Below are 23,907 nucleotides of genomic sequence, written 5' to 3'. Positions count from 1 at the left end.
AGAAATTTTATCAAATCATATTCCACGATTGCAATGTTTTATATCATATATTTTTGTTTTTTATATTCATATTGTTGATTACATAGGCAAATGATCAATTAAATTTATAAAAGGACAACCACAAAATAAAACGAATACAAAATAATGAACTCAGTACACATTTATTGGATCGAATATCAACATTTATATATATCAAAAAAAGGCATGTCTGCCAAGTCAATACAAGTATTACAAAAATGTGGCATATGCCATGTCCAAATCGATATACAATAAAAATGTAGAATATATCTACATGTATTGGTCATTTTATGACCAAAACTAACACTATATGATCCTAAACTTGTGGTGGATCATCAAAATCAAGCCTCTTCGATGCAGTACGTGGCTCTGTAGATGGCTACAAAACCCCAATTCAAAAGCCAAGTTAGAATTCTTTTGTAGAAAATAGTTCACAATTAACAACATAACTATGCATTTAACTATAATTCATTTACAATTGAAATGTAGATTACCTCATCGACTGATCTAGGAGCTAATGTCTTCGCTCTCCTCTCCTTGTCACTCTTAGGAGTTTTCTTGAAGACATGCTTAAAAGGATCCACATTATGGCTATACCGCGAAGGGGTCTATTGTAGATTAAATGTACAATTAATACAATGTACTAGCAAAAATATATCAAAAAAACTTAAAAGCTATAATATAGATAACAATGACGTACTTGTGCCTGAGATGCTTCTCCAATGGACTAAGGATGGCTCACCATCGATGGAGAAACTGTCACTATTACCTATACAAAAAAGATTAAATACAATTGATATAATGATAAGTATTGTAGGTTAAAAAAAATTAATATAATATATCAAACAAAAGTCTACCGGATCCTGAGATGCTTCTCCAGTGGATGGAGGAGGGTTCACCATTGATGAAACAACTATCAATATTTCTTGTATGAAAAAATTATAAGATTATAATATATCACAAGTTCACATGTACGCGTGCATATAGTCATGAAATCAAGAAAATAAATTAGAGATACATACCTCCGCCCTCTCTTGATCCATAGACGAATCAGGTGCATTCAACAAATCCACATAGCTCAATGGCCGTTGTACATGTAAAATAGACAAAAAAATACTAATCAGTCTACAAACCCTAACTAATACTTGATTTCAACATTTTCAAACAATTGTACAACTAAAAATGTGTTCAATTACCTTCTTCCCACGTTTTGGCATCTTCGAGGAATTCTTTTTCTTAGGATAAGCCCTAGACGCAGAGGGGTACCCTTAAAAAATAAAATTTACATGAGATATTAGTACAAATAATATATTAAACATAATTTGAAAAATCTAAAATGAAATGACTTGCATATTCCATCAAAACAATACATAAAAAGGGTTGTACAAAATATGATACCGTATAGCCTTGTAGGCCAAAAACGATCACTGAGAGCGTGATATCATCCATCTGGGATATTTGGTCCCCTCTCAACACCTACAAACCAAAAATTGGACCAAGCATTAAAGATAATTAGTATATCTTGTATTTTTTTTGAATTCAAAGTGTACTATTCTATTTTAACATGTTACAAAATTTATACCTCAGGCATTGAAGTGCAGCTGTAGTAACTGGGGGAGGAGTATGGGATACCGTTGCTGCATCCTGAAATGCATATTATTTGTCTCAATTTAAATCGATGTATAAATGAAAATTCATTTATGTAATTACAAATTTAAAGTGACTAATAAATAAAATGTTATGAATTAAAATCAACACACCTGTGTCTGTTGTTGATGGGCAAACACCATGTCCATCAAATCACTTGTTAGCGCGAAATCCTCAGTCGTGCGGGCCTAACATCTACTCCCACAAATTGTGCATGGATGAGATGTGGATCCATCTGCACTAGCCACATCATCTATCCCCGAGCATATCCTCGAGCAACTGACACACCTGTGTTGGATGGGCTCTCTGTCACCACCTGGAGCAACTAATGGCTCGTCATCTAGTACAATAGGGTATGCTAATGACATCCCATGCTGGATGATGGCACCAGTCAATGTTGTGGCCACCTGAAGAGTCTGTAGCTCCATCGACTCTTTCAACTCTACTGGGAGAGCCTGATGCACCTTAGGTTTGGGTGCTAGGGGGTGACAACTCTCCGCGGGTAATCGCCTATGGGCTCCAGGTCTATCTTGGGCAGAGCCGCCACCTCTACCATGGAACTCTCTCATGTCAAAATAGTTTGGTCGCACATTGAGCACAAACTCACAATATACTTTTCTCAAAAAATACAATGGCACCTCATAATTATTACAAGGTGGATCATCAAAGACCATCCACCACCTCTGCCAAAAAATATTTTTCATCTGCACATTGGTACACCAATGTATGGGAAACCTCTTTGCATTAAGAGGTAACGACTGACCAGTTTTGGGATCAATGAAAAGGGCTCATATTTCTTGTGTACTAATATTTTTGTTTTTGACTCCCTCGTATGATAGCCCATCGACATAGAATTGACGACACCTATCCCTAAAGTTTCCCCATTTGGTAATTTGTGTGGAAACAATAATGGCACCACTAGCTAATGTTTCTAGGCTAGTGGTGAGGGATTGATGACGCTCAAGTTCAGATGTTTTCAATTTATCAATCAGTCTATTGATTTTAGACGTATTTTGTCCTAACTGATTAATTAATTGCTCCTATGTTTCAGGTGTGCGGTCAAAAGGAGGAATTGGGGGTGTATCTTGTGGGTTTTCAGGAGGTGCATTTAGTTGTTCTTGTTGTGGATTAGAAGAATCTGGTTTTTGAAACAAAAAATGAAAAAACCTAATCAAAATTAATGAAATTAAATTCAAAATATAAAACAAATTGAACAAACGGGAAAGAAAGACAAAAATTAACAAAAACTAACCTTGATCCATAGTGTCTGGAGGAGAAATCTAGCACCCCGTTCGCGTTTTAGGAGAGAAAATGAAGAAAAATAAAAAATAAAAATGTGCCTTTCACAGGAAAATAAGACCCATTTTTTTTAAAAAAATTTGACAGGTATTGCGTACGCGGTTCTTTAGGGATTATTAGTGCACATGCTCTCATTTTCCTATAAGTAGCGTATACGCGCTCATTTCCTAGAGGTAGCGCATACGTGCTACCTTCTCTAGGCTCGGGAACAACAAACCTAAGTGCGTACACAGTCATTTCAAATTTTAGAACCGCGTACGCGCTGCTTGCTTTTCCATGTTTTTTTTGGGTGGTGTCCACTTTTCTGACCACCATCTTTGTGCACATACCCAAATGCCAATTCATATAGACATGACAAGTATTGTTAATACTAGAAAATGAAGGGCATTCCATCAATCATTTTTAAAAATTCAAGGATTACATTCAAAATATAATTGATAGAGGGACTATTGACCTTGCAAAATTTACCCTTATATATCATACAATCCTCATTTGGAGACAAGCCGTATGTAGGTTTCTCAAGCCCCCCTATCACTACTATTTCAATGAATCAAGCCTCATGGGAACTATCTAAAATCTATAAGAATCATAAGGTCCAATGACACCCCAATATTTGATGCATGTACCTATGTGAATTTATCGAGGATCTAATATACAAATAGGAACTTGAAATGGGATAAAGTGCATCTATCTTGACCAAGAAGCAAGTGGATCTATGTTAGGAGCTCATTCTGAAGAATTATTGAAATTAATCCCAACCAAATTAAGATCAAATAATCCAAACCAATTCGATTCATTATGCAATAATATCCCAAGATAAATAAACCCAAAATAATCCTATTTATTAGCCAACCGCCTCAGGTTTCTATGATGAAACACTTCATCTCCATGAATAAATAGACAAGAATATTGATTACATTAAAAATAGCGATAGTCAACGTGATATTTAGCATAATGGAAATCTAGAAAATAAAGCCAAAATTACTCACATAACCTGGATGCATAAATAATCAAAGTACAATAATTTTGAATAATAATTAAACACAAATATCATATCATTATTGTCCACATCTTTGGCAAATTAGATGTTCTTGCAAATGAGTGAATTGGAAGCTCTAACAACTCTTGAATATATAAGAATGGACTTTCATCATGTTTCAATAACATAACATATTATATTGCAAAGAAAATTTGTCGAGTCATGAACTACAAAGGAAAATGATTAAGCCTTTATGAGCAAGGAATATTTGAGCCCACATGTGCTAATGCAAATCAAAGATTTTAGGGCATCAACTAGAAGTCTTCTTATACATAAATAAATAATGTTAGTGACACATCTATAAATTCCAAAATAGTTTCTCCAATTGTTTCTCAGAAGGGCTTGTTTCACCGACCATTTCATTGCCACCACAATCCCTATTACCAAAGTTAATATTCCATCAACTAAATTCACAAATAAAGAATAAAAAAATCGCATTTGATCTTATCAATTCCCAAATGATAACGAAATCATGAAATTCATGAGATACCAAGGTAATATTTTCCCATGAGACAAACTATATACTTTGGAAGTGATTTTGACAAATCAACATATAAAGCAAAGATATCACAAGAATTCATTATATTGTCATTTCACAAAGCATCAAACTATAATATCAAATCAAAATTAAGTAAAAAAAACAAAATTACTACAAAGCACAATGTGGTTCTACTATATTAATAAAAAAGACAGTAAAAAGCAATGTAGATTCAAAAGAAAATATAATTAATGTTCATCAAGATGGAAAAACTAAATCCACATCTCTAAAACCTAATTCCATCCTCAAATCTAAAAATGCTACATACCAATCCAAATATCCAAATCTTATTCTCACATCCTCATCCAACCAACATTGAAAGGTCTTGATCTTAGCACTTTATTCTTTATGAGGAAGTAAATTTAAATTTAAGTCATTTTTGTCATTAAAAACATTTTTAAAACCTAAAATGCTATTAAACCTTGGTTTTTTAAGACAAGAAATGATTTAGTATATTTGGTGGTCTCCTACCATTTCTTGTCAAGATCACCCAATGACCAAATTCCCATGGATCCACAACTGAAATTATTTAAATACTTAAACATTAGAACTCTTCCAAATTTCATTCATAGAGCCACCAACGATTCCTTTTATAAGAGGATAAAAAAATCGATCTTAACCAAGATTATGAGACCTTTCAAACTATAATTGATGTGATTGCTTCACAAATGCTTCAGAAAATTAAGGTCAATCCTTAATGAAAGGACTAAAAATGATACCCTAATACACCATTTCATGTTTATAAGCTTCACAAAGGGTACTTGTCAATTATTGGCCACTACTCTTATTCTATCTTTCATCGTCAATGAATATAATCATTTTCGAAAGAATCAAAACCATTTCATATTAATTATACTTTGCCTTCTAGATCACACCTCTCACACACATATTCCCAAGCAATGGCAGCACTAAAACAAAAAAATTCTTCGTTTGCATCAAACTTCCTTATCATTTTGGAGTTGACGAGGCTTGTCAACCATTATAAATCATGCAGACTTCATAATCCCACACCAACAATAACAATTACATCTTGATAGCTCAAGAAATCGATAACAATGGCAGCACTCAGTGCACACTTCTTTCCTTTCCTATTCTTGATTGTGTTTATGTCTCCATATTGCTACGCCTTCTCATGGGTATTTATTACTCTCTCCTTTCTTGCACACTTATCAGATAAGATTTTCAGAAAAAGATTAAACTTGATTGTTTTGATTCACCTGATACAACTTAGTTTGTTTGGTTTATGTGGGTATAGGGGCCATGCAGTACTACGTGCGAATCCGAATCCTGCTCATGTGAGATTTTTCATATATATATATATATTTTATTGGTCTGCCACTTTACTACATAATTGCTTGAAATAGTCATGATTTACTGGTGTTTTTGTTTAATGGCAGTTGCACCACTCTTGAGGTATGGGAAATACTGTGGGATATTTTACAGTGGGTGCCCCGGGGAAGCTCCGTGTGATGGGCTTGACAGCTGCTGTATGACTCACGACCACTGTATTGGCGATTCAAGCTACTTGAATGTGGATTGCAATCAGGCTCTGCTTGACTGTGTTGCAGCTTACCAAAATTCTGGAGAAGGGCAGTTCCAAGGCAATACCTGCGATATAGGAGATGTGGAAGGCACCATTAATTTCGCCATTCAAGCAGGTGTTTGGATTGGAGAAGGTATTGGAGATGGACCTTCTCCTGCTGAGCTTGATCAGTCTATCTCCTCCAGTCCTGCACCTAGTTATGAGCCATGACGTCAGGGCTTGCCAAGAATAGTGGAATAACTAAGTTCGGTCTCTATTGGATCTCTTCCAATCTTATCCTTGTTCTGTTTGTTTGTTTGTATCTAGATGGTGTGCTAATCATGTTTCTCTAAATTTAGCAGTCAAAATTTGATGTTTTAGTTTTATTGGTCTCATCTTATCAGAGATTTTGTTTCTAGATTTCTAGATTTGATTATGTATTTTTATTTTCAATATGTTGGATCAATTTCTATGATCTATGATCACAGCAAATAGCAAGAAAAAAATTGATATAATATGGACTGTAGAAATTTCATGAATTTGATTGTCTGGTATTGATTAAATTTATATTCAAATAGTGAAACTCCTTTCAGTTAGTCAGAGAGAGCATTTGAAGTATAGAAATGTGATTAAAGATTTTTATCATGGTTAGCTCATTCAATCTTCCTAGTTTTAGATAGTTCAGACTATACGTTCAATTTGTGATTTGTTCGCACTGTGCATGAAGATTTATTGCACATCATTTAAGAGATTTTATAAAAAATTTATCTTGTGAAGAATTAAACTCCAAATCACTGAACTAATCTCCCAATTCATCTGAATTAAAAATAAAAAATAAAATTATAATTTATTAATCAAGCAAATCTCACACACATTTGTGTGAAAACCTCTAGATGAGGATATTTACATATTTCACTCACCCATGATTCAAGAAATCAATATTAATAAGCAAGCATAGGGAATTAAGATGGCCGGAGTCCACTTCCAGAGGAATTTAGACAGCAGATGGATAAATAGTCTGCAAAATAAGTGCGTGCTAATGTTTCTAATGGCGATAATATTATAAAAAATTATAAACAAATAAGGGAATTACATATAATTCACTATTTTCTACAGATTTGTTAAGGTTTTCTTAGAGGATATATGAATTAAAACAAATAAAATTATGTTTAATATTTCTTGGAAAGGTGCGTTCTTCAAGTTGTGTTAAAAATCAAAATTACAAAGAGTAAAATGATGACAAATTAAGTTGAGACAATAATTTATTAAGGAGAAGATAAAACTGTTCATGTAAAGTCATATATTTGATATATAATTGTTGTAATGTACAAATTTACATCTTCGAATAAACCTTTTCGGAACTACTTTGTGAAGTGGCATGTTGGTTAGCTTGGATAGTTTTGGATACCAATAGTGAACATAAGAGTGTTTATATGGAATATATCATCTATTTGATCTCATCTTGCACCTCAATGTAATTATGCGGATGCAAAGAAACAACTAGTTTTTGTGATTTATTTTGTTTTCTCTCCTCTTGCACCTTAGTACAATCTTGAGGATCAAAAGTAGTCTCTTCACTTGTGTATCCCAAGGACCTTATGTATGATATATACTCATCCATTCATGCAATGTTAGAAATAAAATGATAGGGCTCCTTTTTATTTTAAATTAATTAGGAGTTAGGCAGCCTTGATTTAATCACTAAGATGGTTTAACCCCATATTTTTGTGGGCTATATAAATTCAAGTATTTATCATTTTAAGCTAAACTAACATCTACATCATAGTTTTCCAAGTGAAACAAGAGAGGGTTACCCTTTAGAGTATGCAATTAGGCAACAACCTTGTCTTGTAGACTTAGGCGTCACATACCTTTAGATAAATTAAGGACTTCCTATTTGAACCTTGTGCAAACCTAGCATAAATATATTTTTAGCCAATTGTAACATTTGATGCATCAATAAGTGGTTAGCCTCGAGAAGTTGCTCACCACATGCTTCTAGAAATAGAATAGTAAATCATGCATAAATCATATCACATCATAAAGCAACCTTAAGGATTAAAAGTGATTAGTTACTTGCAATCAATATGTCAATACTATTTATTACCAAGTCTAGGTAGATTGATGGGATCACAAGCCAAACTATCTTGCCTAATTAACTAGGGTTGTTGTTGTGTCTTCTTTATCTTATATCTCATTATGTGGGGTCCATGAAAAATAAAAAAATATATAAACAATACAGATTTGACCTAAGCAAATAAAACATCATAGATTTGGAGTTTAATAAATTCACTAAACAAGCCAAAATCCCTTTTGAGAATGATGATGATACCCTTGTATACTTGAAAAAACATAATGATGAGTTATAAATTCCTTAGATTTTAGTATAACCAACCCAATTTAATTCATACCAAACCCTATATGAAAGCATTATGAGAAATATATACCTATACTTTTATTTCTAAACCACGTGCAACCTTATGGATCAAAATCTCTTAGACCAAGAATACACTAGTACTATTAGATATTCCATAAGATTAAATTAAAATTATATTAATCTCTTTTATGGCAACAAATTGATAAGGGAAACACTATCCTAGACCACAATTCTCAAATCCAATTTAGGCTTGAATCCTAAATGCTAAGACAAAAAAATAAAAGATTTATCCTTTCTTATGAGTCCTTCATTGCAAACCTTCTTGGCCTAAAAGGTCATCAAATCAATGCAATCAAAATAATCAATTCAATCAACACAAATTAGTTGTGATTTATGTTCTTGAAGAATTATAAGTGGGTAAACATAATATAAACTATGACTTTGAGGATGAAAAACATGTTAATAGTGGGCTACCAATTCAAACACTGTTCAAGTTCTCTGAGATTCTCCTAAAACCACAACTCTCCCAACCATATTTAAGCAAGAGTTTAAAGGAATAAACTATACTCCTTTGGCAGATTCTTTGGAAATATTTTTATATAAATTATTTAAGGATAAAAAAATCAAATTCCCACTTACCATTCATTTTGATCAAAGCAAGCTAAATGACACCTAGTATAGATAGGACAAGTATTATGAATACTAAAAAATGAAGGGCATTCCATCAATCATTTTTAGAAATTCAACAATTACAATTAAGATTTAATTTATATAGGGACTATTGACCTTGCAAAAGTTACCCTTATATCATAAAATCCTTGCTCAGGGTCAAGCCATATGTAGGTTGTTCAAGGCCCCCTATCACTATCATTTCGATGAACCAAACCTCATGTGAAGTGCCCAAATTCCATAAGCATCATAATGTGTAATGACACCCCAGTATTCAATGCAGTGAGTTATGTGAATTTTTCAAGGATCTAATATACATGTAAAAACTTGAAATGAAATATAGTGCATCCATCATGTCCAAGAAACAAGTGGAGCTATGTTTAGAGCTCATCTTAAAGCATTATTGGAATTAAACCTAACCAAATTAAGATAAAAGAATCTAAACCAATTCCATTCATTACGTAATAAAATTTCATAATCCAAAATAATCCTATCTATTAGCCAACCACCTCCCCTTCCTATGGTGACGCACTTCATCTCTATGAATATCAATTACATTAAACATATTGACAATTGAGGTGACATTTAGTATAATGGAAATCTAGAAAATAAAGTCACAAGTCACATAAGGGACATAATTAATCAAGGCGCAATAGTTTGAATGATAAATAAATGCACATGATATCATTATTGTCCAACTCTTTCGAAAATTAAGTGTTCTTTCTTGAATGAGTGAATTGGAAGTTCTACAACTCTTGAATATATAAATATGGGCTTGCATCATGTTTAAATCACATAACATGTCTTATTACAAATAAAATTTGCTAAATCATGAGCTATAAAGGAAAATAATTAAGCCTTCATGAGAAAGGAGTATTTGAGCCTACCTATGCTAATATAAACAAGAGACACAAACCATCATGCTCCTGCCGAGAGTCTGAAATGTGGAGGTAGAGGAGAAAAGGGAAAGTTGTAGAAGATGTAGAAATAACTTATTAAGGTTGCTTAGGATAAGCAATGCAATGAATTGGTCTATAACATAAAAAACATATTTTTCTCAATATATTTTTTATTTGTGTTGTGAAATAATCATCCTTCTTATTTGTCCTCACTGAAATACTTAAGATAAATTGAATTGGAACACAATAATAGAACAATATATAAAATAAGTCTTTATTGATTATTCTAAGAAACAAATATTTTATTAATCATTTTATCTAGCATCTTGTGCGCATGGATAACTAGATCAATACTTTGTATTTAATCTTGAAATGTAAATAGTACCGTGTTATTCTTTATAATTACAATATATTTGAATCATATTGAACTTTTGTTACAATGAAGTGCAGATGCTTGATAGGATCATGCTTTTTTTTTTCTCTAGTTACTTGTCTTTCTCTTCTCTATGGCATTTGGAGTGAATTTAGAAATAGTTTGTGCCTAGAAGACTTTGAGAATTGATGCAAGGAGACGATGAGATATGCATCCTATGGAGATTGTAGAGGAAATTGACGAGTTTGAGGAAAGGCTAAAGGTTTGTGTTGTAGGAGTACTACATTAGAAAGGAAGTATTTGAATGGGTACTTGGTGAGACTGAATCTAGTTTGCTTCAATCTTGAGGAGCTTATAGGGAGATGGTTGGATGTGTTATCAGGGTTCTTGCAGGCTTCAATAAGGTCATCACTTAAGTAGAAATTAGTATCCTAACTTTTCTTTTCTTTTAGAGAACAAAGAATCAATATAAATAAATGTTTTAACATAATTGAATTGATTTATTATAATATAATTGTTTTAATTGATAATACTTTTGAAATTAGATTATGTGAATTTTTATTTTTTCATTTTGAATCATATTCTACTATCCATTGTTACTTACTTATTCATATTGATTATGGGTAGTAAAATGTATTTCTAATAAAAAAGATTCAAACTACCAGTACCACTATAACAATTTAATATAAAAAAATGACAAAATTAGATATAAGAAAACTTTTGATATTCAAATTCAAACATAACATAAATTTTTGTGCCTGAAGACAAATATTTTTTCCTACCAAATTGAATGACCTAGAATAGAGGCAACCTTGACAAGCACAACTCTAGTAATATTTTCAATCATTCTTAGAGACAACTTTTATACATTGAACCGTTATTCGTTCAAATATTTAGATCATTTCCTCTTTCTAAAATAAAATGAATAATTGATAAATGAGTAAATAGAGAAGATTAACAGAAGCTAAAACATGGTAAACACATATTATATGTACATGCTTATATGTTCTTATGTGTATGTACATATATGTACATTATATATGCGTATGAATATATAAAAATGAGTATATACTCAGTAACAAGTGCATATGTGTGTGACTAGTTACACGTCTACAACCACCATACAAACACATGACGACCACATGTATACATTTACAACCATGACAAATAATGCCTTTTGGATAGCCGTTCACTCAAAAGTTCATTACTAAATGAACAAGGTGGGGATTTTCCAACAATGAATAATGTCTGATACTGAAGGATACGTTTATAATTGTCAAACGTTGGGGGATACAAATCCCTGATCAATAGAAATACAAGAGGAAAAAAGTCGGTAATGATCCTAATTATTTGTGGAAGACAATTCTAATATAAACATCATAATTTCATCTAAATATTCAATAAGAACAACAAGGTTTAGCATGAAACACACGATATTCACAAAGATATTGTGGTCTTTCCATCGTCGCCAAAAATACAGGAAAAATCAATGTAGAAGTTGCAGAAGAATCTATTGTCGGTGAACATTATTACTTGATTCCTAATTATTTATGCAAACATGTAGAAAATGAGCTATTGTGGCAATTTTTCTTTTCTCATAGAGCCTCACTGTCCATAAAAGCTCACCACAACGTGTCAAACAAATTCATTCCCTATTTTCACATTTGACTGAGCATTTACATACACAAATACCTCCTAAATTACAACCCAACAACAATAAACAACTCATAAATCCGCTATTCACTAGTCAATTTAATTTATGTTGCAAATGTCTCGTTCAACAGATCCTCTGGTAGTAGAGAGAGTCATAGGGAATGTTTTGTGCCCTTTTCAGATTTGGTTGTTTACTGTGGAACAAATCAGATTAATAATGGTTGTGGGATCGAAGAAACTTCCCAAATGTTCACATTGCTAGTAGATGAATTTTGACATGCACAAATAATTTCAATTTGGATCGTGCAAATTTAATGTTTTTTATTTTGAGATTCTGTGTTGGTGTTGTTTCTCATGCAAAAGAATCTCACACAGTTAGAATCGAAAAACAGTACAAAATAATTTCAACTTGAATTATGAAAAGTTAATGTCTCTTATTTATTAATCTGTTATATTGAATTGCTTCATCCAATATATTTTTGCTTGTGTTTTTTCATAAATTCTTTCAATTTTGCTCACTACGGATGGAGTGATTGTAATAATTGTTTGTATTTTTCTCAAGCGAACGCCATTCTGGTGCAATAGCGAATGATTTAAGGCCGATTTCTTGTGTAAATATTGTCTGAAACTACGATTAAGGTTTTTGTTGTCTGTTGTTCTGTGTCGTTTTGCTGGTTCTCGTCACATAACAAAAGAAAGGGGTTGATATGTCTGTCGATTCCCGTGAATCTACTTCTACTCTGTCAAATTTTTGAGCTCTATTCACTAAGCATAGTGACATGTATCTTCTTAAAGCTAATAGGCTTTCTCCTGTTTGTGCGTGTGTTAAGGTAATGTTTGTCTTATTTGGTAGAATGAGAAGCTACCTGTTTAAAGACAATGCGTATTAATTTCATGTTGTGCATAATCTCCTCGTGACCAGATGACTTACAGGCTTAGGACTATTGAAGAGAATTACAGGTTCAAGCGATGGAAGCCCCAACAAAGCGCATAATCAAATAACATAAACAAAACTGGACAATAAATTATGGCTCCATTTGGATTTATATGAATGAGAAAATACTTCTCTAGATTTTTCCAGAGTTCGATGAAAACTTCTAGAACTCAATGCCATGGTTAGGGAAAAAAAAAAAAAAATTATATTTAAAAAAAAATCAATGGCATTCTTACCGGATGGATGCTTAATCTGCTTAGAATTTCTGTAACAGATCGATGCTTACCACTGGACTCTGTGCCTACATCTTCTCACTTGCTCAGGATTTCTGTAGCAGATGGACTCTTCTCACCGACTCTTTGTTCAGCTTAGAGGATGTTTAAGGCGATGGCTACCTGCAAAGTATCACTTCCAGACACTTTTGTATGATTTTAATTAATATCAATTAATGAAAACCTAATTGCCAACCTGTCTTCTGTCATGTCTTTGTTTTTTCAATAATTTTTTCTAATCGATTAGATAAATCTACATTTTATTGGTTTTTTCTAGAAATAAAATTGGGGGCAACTACCAATCATTTTTACAATAAATAGTTTTATATTAATTATTAAATGTTTCTAAATATAAAAACATTTGTATAGATTTCAATGCTCAAAAAATTGTTCATTCTGATTGGATGAACATAAGATATGAAATGCATCGGTTGAATGCAACGAATGCATTAGTATCCTGCCTATTGGTAGGAACTAATAAAGGATTTTAGGGAGTAAACTAAAAGCCTCCTTATAAATAAATGAAGGATGTTAGTGATACTTTGATTTAAATTATTATGAAATTTATTCCAACATTCAAAATGGTTCCCCCAATTGCTCCTTGGAAGGGCTTGTTTCCACCAACCATTTTATTGACACTGTAGACACCTAAAAATGCCTCATTAATCATGTACTAATTATTCGTCTAATTGATTAAATAATTATTTAATTATTTAATTAAATTAGTTAATCTTATTCTTCTAGATTCATATTTCTTCATCATCTTACTAATTATTCAATTTCTATTTGATCCTAATCAACCAATCATTTAACCCTTTTCTAATATTAACTAAATATTAATTATTTAATTAATTGTGATTTAAATCCTTTAATTAAGTAATCTTTATTATTTAATTAAAATTTAATTTATAAATAATTAAATAGTTTCTTTAAATTATTTAATTAACTAATTTTATTCTTCTAATTCAAATTCAATTTCCAAATCCCCAAATTCTAATTTCATTTATTCCTCTAATTCAAATTCGAATTCGAATTTCCCCAAATTCTAATTTCATCTAATTTCAAGTTCATGTGCATTTCAATATCATGATTTCGAAAATCAAATTCAAAGATGCAAAAATCAAATTGAATATCTAAATCAAGTTTGCATGAATTCAAAGATCAAATTGAATTTAAAACAATTAATTCAATATCATGCAAAGATTAAATTGAATTGCTAAATCAAGTTTAATTGCATGCAAATCAATAAATTGAATTTTAAATTAAAAAAACCTACAACACATGCTAAATTTATAACCAATTGATCAATTCAATTAATTGATTAATTAAATCATTTGTCAATTATCCTCCAATCATTCTTTTTCTATCTTCCAATTAGCTTTTTCTAGATAAAGCTTTCTTTGTCATCAATTAGTTAACTCAATCATTCCTTTTTCTATCTTTCAATCAACTTTTTTCTCAATCAGTCATCTCCTCAGTCAACTCTTTTATCTTTTCAATCCATTCAGTCATCTATTCAATCAATTGAGTTCCACCTCTCAATCAACAGTTCAACTATCAATCAACATTTGATCTTACTTGAGTTCCACCTCTCAATCAATCTCCTCCAAAAGTCTATAAATTCAGCTTCAATTCTCAATTTTCAATAATCACAAACTTTGAAATCTTGTGGCATTTGCAAGTTAGCAACGCAATATTTGAGAGCCATCATACCACAAGAAGCAAAAGAACAATGGAAGCAATTTGCATCTGTGCAGCAAGGGGTTTTACTTGAATAATTTTCATCCTTGTTGTTATGTTATAATATTGCATTGATATTTACTAGAATTCTTTAGCTAGAATGGGGATTTGTGATTTCCTATCATTCTAGTTAGTTATGATGAATTTTACTGAGTTAGATACACCACTATCCCTATTACCAAAATTGATCTTTCATCAACTAAATTCACAAATAAAGATTAAAAATTTACATGTTCCATTTTATCGATTCCCAAATGATAAAGAAGTCATGAAATTCATGAGATACCAAGGTAATATTTCCCCATGTGACCAAAATATATAATTTGGAAGTGTTTTTGATACACCAACATATGAAGCAAAGATCTCAAAAGAATCCATTAGATCACCATTTCACAAAGCATAAACATGCAATATCAAATCAAAATTACTTCAAGGTGCAATGTAGTTCCATTAATAAAAAAGGAAATAAAAAGAAATGTGGATCCCAAAGCAAAGAGAATTAAGATTCATCAAAGGGGAAATTCTGAACTAACATCTCTAAAACCTAGTTCCATCTTCAAATCTAAAAATCTCACATGTACTAATCCAAATATCCAAATATTATTCCTTATCCAACCAACATGGAAAGGTCTTGATATTAGCACTTTGTTCACCATGAGGAAACCAATTTAAATTCAAGGCATTCTTGTCATTGCAAACATTTTGAAAGCCTTGGAATTTTTGGGTAAGAAATAATTTTTACAATGACCCTTTAATCAAACAACAATATATTTTGTGGTCTCTTATTATTTTTTGTCAAGTTCACCCAATGGCCAAATTGGCATGGATCCATGCCTTAAAATTATTTAAACGAGTCATTATAATTCTTCCACATCTCATTTGTAGAGCCACTGAGAATTCCCTTTCTTGGTTCTAAGGCTAAAAAAATCAAATGTAACCAAGACTATGAGACCTTTCAAGCTATTATTGATGTTTTTACTTCCTAGATAATTCACAAAATTAGGGTCATTATTCAACCCTTAACTTGTAATGACTAAAAATGATACCTTGATATACCATTTCATAATCATAAGCTTGATAAGGGGTATTTGTTTATTTTTCCTCATCTTCCTATGGTTAGATAGTTAAATCATTCGTGACATCTTTTTTTTTTTTGAGAACCTGACATCATACATTTCAAACTATTTAGTTGGCTATTCTTAAACCTAAATTGGCTCATTTTTCTTGGCATATCCTTTGCCAAGGACTTATTATTGGTTCTCAAGTTTAATGCATTTCAAAAATCTCAAATCCTCATTATTGATTTTGTGGATAGTTGGAGACTCTCAAGCATGTTTTTTTATCAAGAGCATTAGAGCTCAAGAAGATTGAAATTGGATTCATGATTTTTTAGGCGATTTAGATTTTATTTTCATGGAAAATGCTTTGTTGGGAGACAAAACTTGTCTCTATTGCATGTATACCCAATTATGGCATGTACTTTGATAAGGAGATTCTATTCAATATTTAAAAAATAGAAATGCTATTGTTTATGATTATGTTGATGTTAATTTCTCTCTACACACTAAAGCTATGATTTGCATTAATGTGCTTATGTAAATTTAGATGCTAGCTAGTAAAATTGCAATAGAAGTGGCCCATTTGTAGGAGTTTTCCTACACTATTTCTACAGTCTTTCATCCCTCCTCTTCTCCTCAAGGGCACTAGTGAGGTTGCAACTAATTTTCTAGAAGAGATGATGGTTCTCATTTAAATGGATCTCAATTGTCAAGAAATAAATATAATGTTATAATATTTCTTCTGGATTCAATTGTGTATGCATATTTTTAACATCAACATTTTGAATCACACTTTGTGATTCATCATCAGGATGAAAAAGAAAAAGATGGATTATGGAAATATCATAGCATTATATATAATGTTGCCTATAGATGGTTTCAACCCTCACAATCTTCTTCTATTTCTTATTGAAAGTTTGGTGCCCCTAGTTGGACAAAATTTGGTAAGGTTCTTTAGTTAAAATTGGTCATTTCTTTGATACATGCTCAATCAATTTTAAAGAATAATCTTTATGAAGATGAAAATTTCACTAGTTGCAAGCCAATTGATGATAATCCTACCCCTAATGATGTTATCAAGACTTAAATTACATTAGTTGCTTCATTTTTATATTATGCTTAGGATTGGCCCTTTCAATTCTTGTCTTTCATTTGGATTTGATCTCATTTAGATTATATGGATATGTCTTTTTACCACCAACTTTTTTTTTATGAATATTGTTCTATTACCTTTTAGTTTGATTAAAATTTAATTAGGTTAATTCATCTAGAAAAATGTACACAAGTGTTTGAGAAGAAATATGTAGGCACGTCATTGTGCATGTGATTTATAGAAGAAGAAACATATCACAAGTTCAAGATTGATATGGTCATCATCACAAATGCAATAAGCTCAAGTTGTAAAAGTATTAAGGATTGCCATTTTTTAGTAGGATGGTGTTGGGATGAGGCATGCAAATATAGGTTAGTGTTTGTGTATTTTCTAAAGACATGATGCGCTAAAGTACCATCTTCTTTTCTAATGATAAGGACATCTAGAAATACAAACTATTTATTAGATTCAATTTTCTTGGTAAGATGAATGCAATCAACTAAGATATTTAAATGGGAATCAAAAAGTTTACTTGAGTTGATCATGACCATGATGCCGACATATATTAATGTCACCCACAAAATGTTTCCACCAACAAGGCTTAAGAGGGAAGGAGTATAGGGCAAACTCTTCCAAATATCCATGAAAAGGGTAGCTATGACCGTGGACAAAGGGGAACCCAACGTTACTCCATTAGTTTGTTCATAATTTGTATTTTGAAAAGTGAAGAAATTGGAATGGAGATAAATATCTACCAATGAAGCAATGTCATTTATTTGTTTTGTGTTTGACTAGCTCTGTTGGGTCCACTACAAGAACTTTAATGAATAAAGACACAACATGAAAGCTAACACAGATCTCATTGTCTTCAACATTCTTATCATTAATGAAATCGATGAAATGGTTGGAATCTTTGATGAAGGAATCTAACTTACCTATAAGAGGTGATATCAACTTAGCAAGGAAAGATGCCAATATATAGGTTGGGGAATGGGAGGTGTCAATAATTGTCTTGATTTGGATGTAAGTTTATGTATTTTGGGATCATCATAAATGTGCAAGTTAATTGCTTTATGTGGCAATGCATATTTTTTGGTAGCCTCATCAAAAGATAAATGAAAAATAGAAACCTTAATTTTTCTTAAAATTTTGAAAATAAGGTTGGTAGTAAAGATTATGTAACTATGATCATTAGATAGGTAGTCCATCATTTTGACTATATAAAATCTAGTTTTTCTTATACTAGCGCTTGCACTTGGGTGAACCTGTGCAATGGGTAAAGCCAATAGTAATTTATATTATTTTCAATGTTAGATTAAGATGTGAAAATAAGTTGGGAAGTTGTTCTTCATGAGCCTTGCCTGCAAAATAGAAATTCATTTAGAGTTAAAACCGAAGATATTTATGCATTGAAGTAAGTGAACAACGTTGGAGATACTTTCTTTTTTTATTAGGAGGTGTTCCTTGTAGCAAAAAGATGAATTATAATTACTAAGATGTATAAAATGTAAAGTTAATTTAAATTTTGTTGGAATTATAACAGGTTTGTTGACTCACTGAGATCTACACAATTTTGGGAAGTTGTATTTAGTCAATTGTGTTTAGAGCCTATGTAATGGTTGTATTTCTTAGGCAAGGATGCCTTATGTTTGTGTACACCATCAGAAAGATCAACTTTATAATGATTAGTGTGTTAGGGACCATCCCCAAAGTTTGATATAGAAGATATTTGGACACGAGGAGCCACAATCATGGTCTCGTCATACATAAGTTTCATTGCATTTTCAATTAATATATCCATTATATAGTGGTTTAGGATATTGTCTACAAAATCATGCACAAACCGATTCATTGCATCATTCTTTTGAGAAACAGTTTTCATACTTTAATGCTAGCTCATGTACAATAAACAATGTGAAAGCATCGTCATTTCAACAACACCATTGTAAACAAGCAAGTAATAATTCTAAATGTAGCAATATATATTTGGTAGAAAGTACATCACTTTAGTATCAAAGTAGAACAAGTATTATACATCACTTAACACAATGTCTAAATTCTCGGGATACAACTAATACAACAAATAAAATTTATGTATTTTGAATATTGTAAGAAAGAATTAGGACACAAGGAAGTTATAACACATCTAGCAACAAATAATAAATGGATAAGATGAATATTACATGGCATAGTGTGTGCAAGCATATAATATATGCAAAGAGAATATAATATGTACATTAAGTGTACAATATGTACATTGGGTTTATAACATATACAATGACAATACAATTGTACATAATGGTTAACATCGATCTATCCAAGATATTACAAAAAAAAGGACTGGTACAAGATCCTCTAGAGAGTCTATTTGATATGTTTAAAGATTCCTATCTAGTAATGTAAGGTTAGTTTATGTTTGGGTACCAAACATTGTTTAGGAAACTATAAAATGATAGCTTCATGTCCATAGATTCACATACCCCATTCAGTTCTCTATAATGTAGTTCTCACGGTGTACTGTAATATTATTCCAATAGATCATAAGTAGCCTAGTAAGTCTGCATGGTTTCCTAGAACAACTCAATTTGATGGTTGTGCACATTTTGTGCATTTGCACATGCTTTCTTCAGGTCTTCCACAAGCTTGCGGCAATTGTCTAAAGCATTTATTGATAGTGCTTCAATATCACCTTGATAATAACCAGGCCAATCTACCGATGTAGAGTCGACTTCCGATATTATTGTATTATTTGTTGGTACAAGCATCAATTTTGGCGTTGGTGGTTACGTCGGTGGTTTGTCGACATGCTGGTAGGGATGGTAATAATGTCTTCATGTTCATGCCAATTTTCCATAGCCTGTTAGCATGAGGTAATCATAAAGTAAGTCAACATGTTTTCAATTGTTCCTTTTTTTGTTTGCCACTGCAACCTACTAAAAAAATATTTAATTGTGGTTACAAAGAAAATATTTAATTGCACCACATATACGAACGCTACAAAATGGAACTTTAATTCATTAATTTTTTTTAATTTTTTTAATTCTATATACTTTAATTTGAATATTTTAGATAATAACTTTTTTAATTTAAAAGTCCAATTAGAAGTTTTCTTAAAATTATGAGAATCCGGGTCTCTCCAACGGCCCTTGTATAGTAATTTGTTTTAGTGAATGCCTCATTTTTATAAAAATATTCTATAATGTTATTAAACATAACGGCCTTTAGTTTTCTTTAAACTATTGTTGGATTTCCTATCACATTTCTCAGCTCTAACTATGAGAAAAAATCTTCAAGCTAACTTACTCAACTACTACTCATTTAGTTTTAAGACTTTTCCAAAACAGGTTCATGGAGAATGGGTGTGGCTTCCAAAGTAGAAAAAAACTTCTTGAAACATGAGCTCAAGAATTTTCTTGGAAAGGTTGTTTGGAGCCATGCAAGGCCTATTCAATGCCACATTTATGTTGGCTACCTAAATGCATTGTGTGCCTTCCATGTATCATCTTGCATGTGTTCTAGGTATAATGCAAGTAAACACATTTTGTAATATTTTTTGATGCTTTCCTTCCATTATCGATATTATATATTTAATCGATCAGCTGAAATTAATGCATAAATCCATTAAACAATCAATTTTGAATAGTCATAGGATGAGATGAAATCTTCCAATTAAATCAAATATTTGAATTGGATCCGATTTCCTCACCTCATGTGTGAAAACTTATTTGTGAAAACTTATTTCAAATTACAACTGATATTTTTATTTTAAAAGCTCCAAAAATCTTGCTTGAGCTCAAGAGTCAAGCAACTCAACGGTAGGGAGATTGATTTTAATTCAGCTTAGCCTAGAATTTGGCTACAAAAATAATTGCATATTCATTCCCATGGAGACCAGGTGCAAAAGTTGACTCAACATTGGAAGGAATTCAAACATCAAAGAAAAGAGCAGGAATCCTTGTATCTGGAGCCAAGTTGGACAATTACTTTGTAAGTGACCATGTTATTTGTATTCTCAAGGAAAATTCTTTGGTGTTTGAAACTTCACATTTGCATTTGTGTACTGCTCTTTGCTTTGGTGTTTGTGAGTGAGTCTAGAGCTCATGAGATGGCAACTTTTTTGTACTTTCATACTTTTGGATAAAATTGTCATACACTTGGAGAGCATTGTCGTTCATTTGGAGACCACTATTTTTTCAACCCATCATCTCCAACCTAATATATTGTCTCTAAGTTTTTATTTTAACACTATGGGATTTCTTTTATCATGGCAAAGTGCCTAAAGGATTGATATATGCTCGCCCTATTGATTGTTGCTGCAAAAATTCAAAATGGAACTCTTTAAACAAAAGCATACAACATGATTTTGTTTTCATGGAACATGCTTGTTATTATGATTTTGTTGGGCCACATTTCTCAAGTAGCATGGTTACTAGTAACACCACAAAATCAAGATAAATTTGGGATATTAGGGAAAACATATTTGAATGCCAAAAATTCTATCAGGTATACCTAACAAAATCTTTTATCTTTTTTCTTATACACAAAAAAGTGGTTGAATGGTGCATAATCTGAAGAACTGTTTTCATATCGTATAAAGCTCCATGTATATATGAGGATTTTTTCAGTTCCATAACTTGATATCAAAGATTTTTTTAGTGGCTAATATTTGCCAATTGGCTATTTTTTAAAAAATTGAAAATTAAAATTTGGCCGATAGTTCAAGTTTTAAGGTGACCTAAATTGCCACATTTTTACAAAATTTTATTTTAGTCTTATTTAAATCGCCAAAGAGTTTAATTTATTCATTTTTTGAACTCAAAGATTCACCAAAATATTGATATATGATTGGATTACATTCGCCAAAATTTAATAATTTATTGTAAAAAAGTAAATTAATTTGCCAATAATACATCATAATTATTAGTTGCTAATTGGATAGTGGATAGTGTGACTGGGAAATGAAGGAGTTTTCTATTTTTAGATGGCACTCTAATAATATTTTTCTATTTCAAACTATTGATAGATATTTTCTGTTCATTGGTAGTCGTGATGTTTAGAGCTTTCTTAACAAGTATGCATTATAAACTATTTGTATAATACGATCATAAAAATCCATATTTTATCTCTAGTTTACGTTGTACGCATTATAATTTATTTGTTTTTTCTTAAAATAGTAAAGATTAAAATTTGCTACTAGACGTCGACAGCAGGGTTCGAACCTGCGCGGGCGAAGCCCAACAGATTTCAAGTCTGTCTCCTTAACCACTCGGACATATCGACCTGTTGGTCTCATCTTTCTGGCACTATTAATAACATATTTAATCATCGAAACAAAATATTTTTCCTATTTTCAATGCATAAATTTTTTGCGGTGAAACAAATTACCATTTTCCTTTGTTTTCGGCGCATATTTACTCTGCTATGCATTTAAGCTTATCACTCGACATTTCCTTTTGGGATGCCGTTTTAGTTTTAATATTCTCCATAGATTAGCTTTCTTAAATATATCTATTAGCATATTTATGTTTAGGAAAATTTATCTTAAAAATATTTAGAGATATCATTTTGGAGATGTCTATTTTAGTATTTTATTATTTCATTTAAATAAAAAATTAACTTAATTAAAATATAAATATTAATTTGTTATTGTATAATTTGTTTGTCAAACATTTACTATTACTATTTTATTACTGACTTTACTAATTTTTGGCTCTTCTATGTTTAATTTCTAACTTGTTTATTCTTATTCATGTGTTCTCTTTATTTCTTTTATTTTTAGGATTCTCTTAAAAAAACATTGTCCCTCTTTATCTATGTGCTCAAAGTTACATGTAAATAAAAGCATAAAGCTCCTACATTGCTCACGTCATGGTATTTCTACTAGTTCTTTTTTTTAATTGAACAAATGAGTTTTACAATTAAAAAATAATAGACAATTTCAAAATGAATTGTAAGAAATGAAAGAAAGGATCAGCTAACATAGTTTGTCATCAATAATTACAACAAAATTTTTACCATAAACTCTACAAGCCAAGTAACTAAAGCAAATATGAGAGTAACATTAGCTGTATAAATTAACATCAACTATTCAAAAATTACATTTGGAATTTGAAGAGCTTTTGTAGCTTTTGTAGCAAGAGGATTCAACACTAATGTTGGAATAAAAAATCGAGTATTCATGACAAGAGATGAATTTAGAACAACATCCTACATGGATATGGGCACCTTCCCATAAAGGGGAATTGCACCCCCCTTTTAGTAATAATAGTGAGAAATTACTATGCCCAAGAGTGACTATGAATGCATATGTAATGGCTAGAGACAAGTTGTGACTAGTACAATCTAGAGGCAATGTGCTCATAATGCATTAGGCATTCCCTTAGTGGTTGAGAAATTCTTATAAATGCTTATATTCCGATGCCACTATATCTATCTATGTTTGAATTAAAAAATGGATATAGAAAGCCACTTTCACCTTTTCAATTGGTACAAAATTACAAGTAATGTAAGCAAGATAGGGGCCTATATCCCCAAAAAGGATAACTCATGAGAATAATTTAGGACATGAAAGAGATCAAAGCTATTGTAAAGCGGAAAATTGCGATCGAACCCTAGTTGCTCTCCCCTCTTCCAACTCCAAGGAGAGAGAAGGGAGGTTGCTAGGGTTGATGGTTTTCACTTAGGGAAGAGACTTTACATTCAAAAGAGGGGTTGAAACCCACAAGATCCAATCCCACACAATGCAAGATTGGATGCTAAATGTGTTTCAAGGGTTA

At 31.5% G+C, this 23,907-nt stretch overlaps 1 non-coding gene across 1 annotated transcript; it reads right to left on the bottom strand.

Moving 5' to 3' along the window:
- Nucleotides 1-22,329: 22,329 nt before the first annotated feature.
- On the bottom strand, nt 22,330-22,411 carry TRNAS-UGA (transfer RNA serine (anticodon UGA)). Its single transcript has one exon. It is a non-coding gene; the product is annotated as a tRNA-Ser (tRNA).
- Between the last annotated feature and the right edge of the window lie 1,496 nt (nt 22,412-23,907).

The sequence above is a fragment of the Cryptomeria japonica genome, chromosome 7 (assembly GCF_030272615.1).
Source record: "Cryptomeria japonica chromosome 7, Sugi_1.0, whole genome shotgun sequence".
NCBI lineage: Eukaryota > Viridiplantae > Streptophyta > Pinopsida > Cupressales > Cupressaceae > Cryptomeria > Cryptomeria japonica.
The sequence above is the reverse complement of the archived record's forward strand: the minus strand, read 5'-3'. Positions and strand labels throughout refer to the sequence as shown.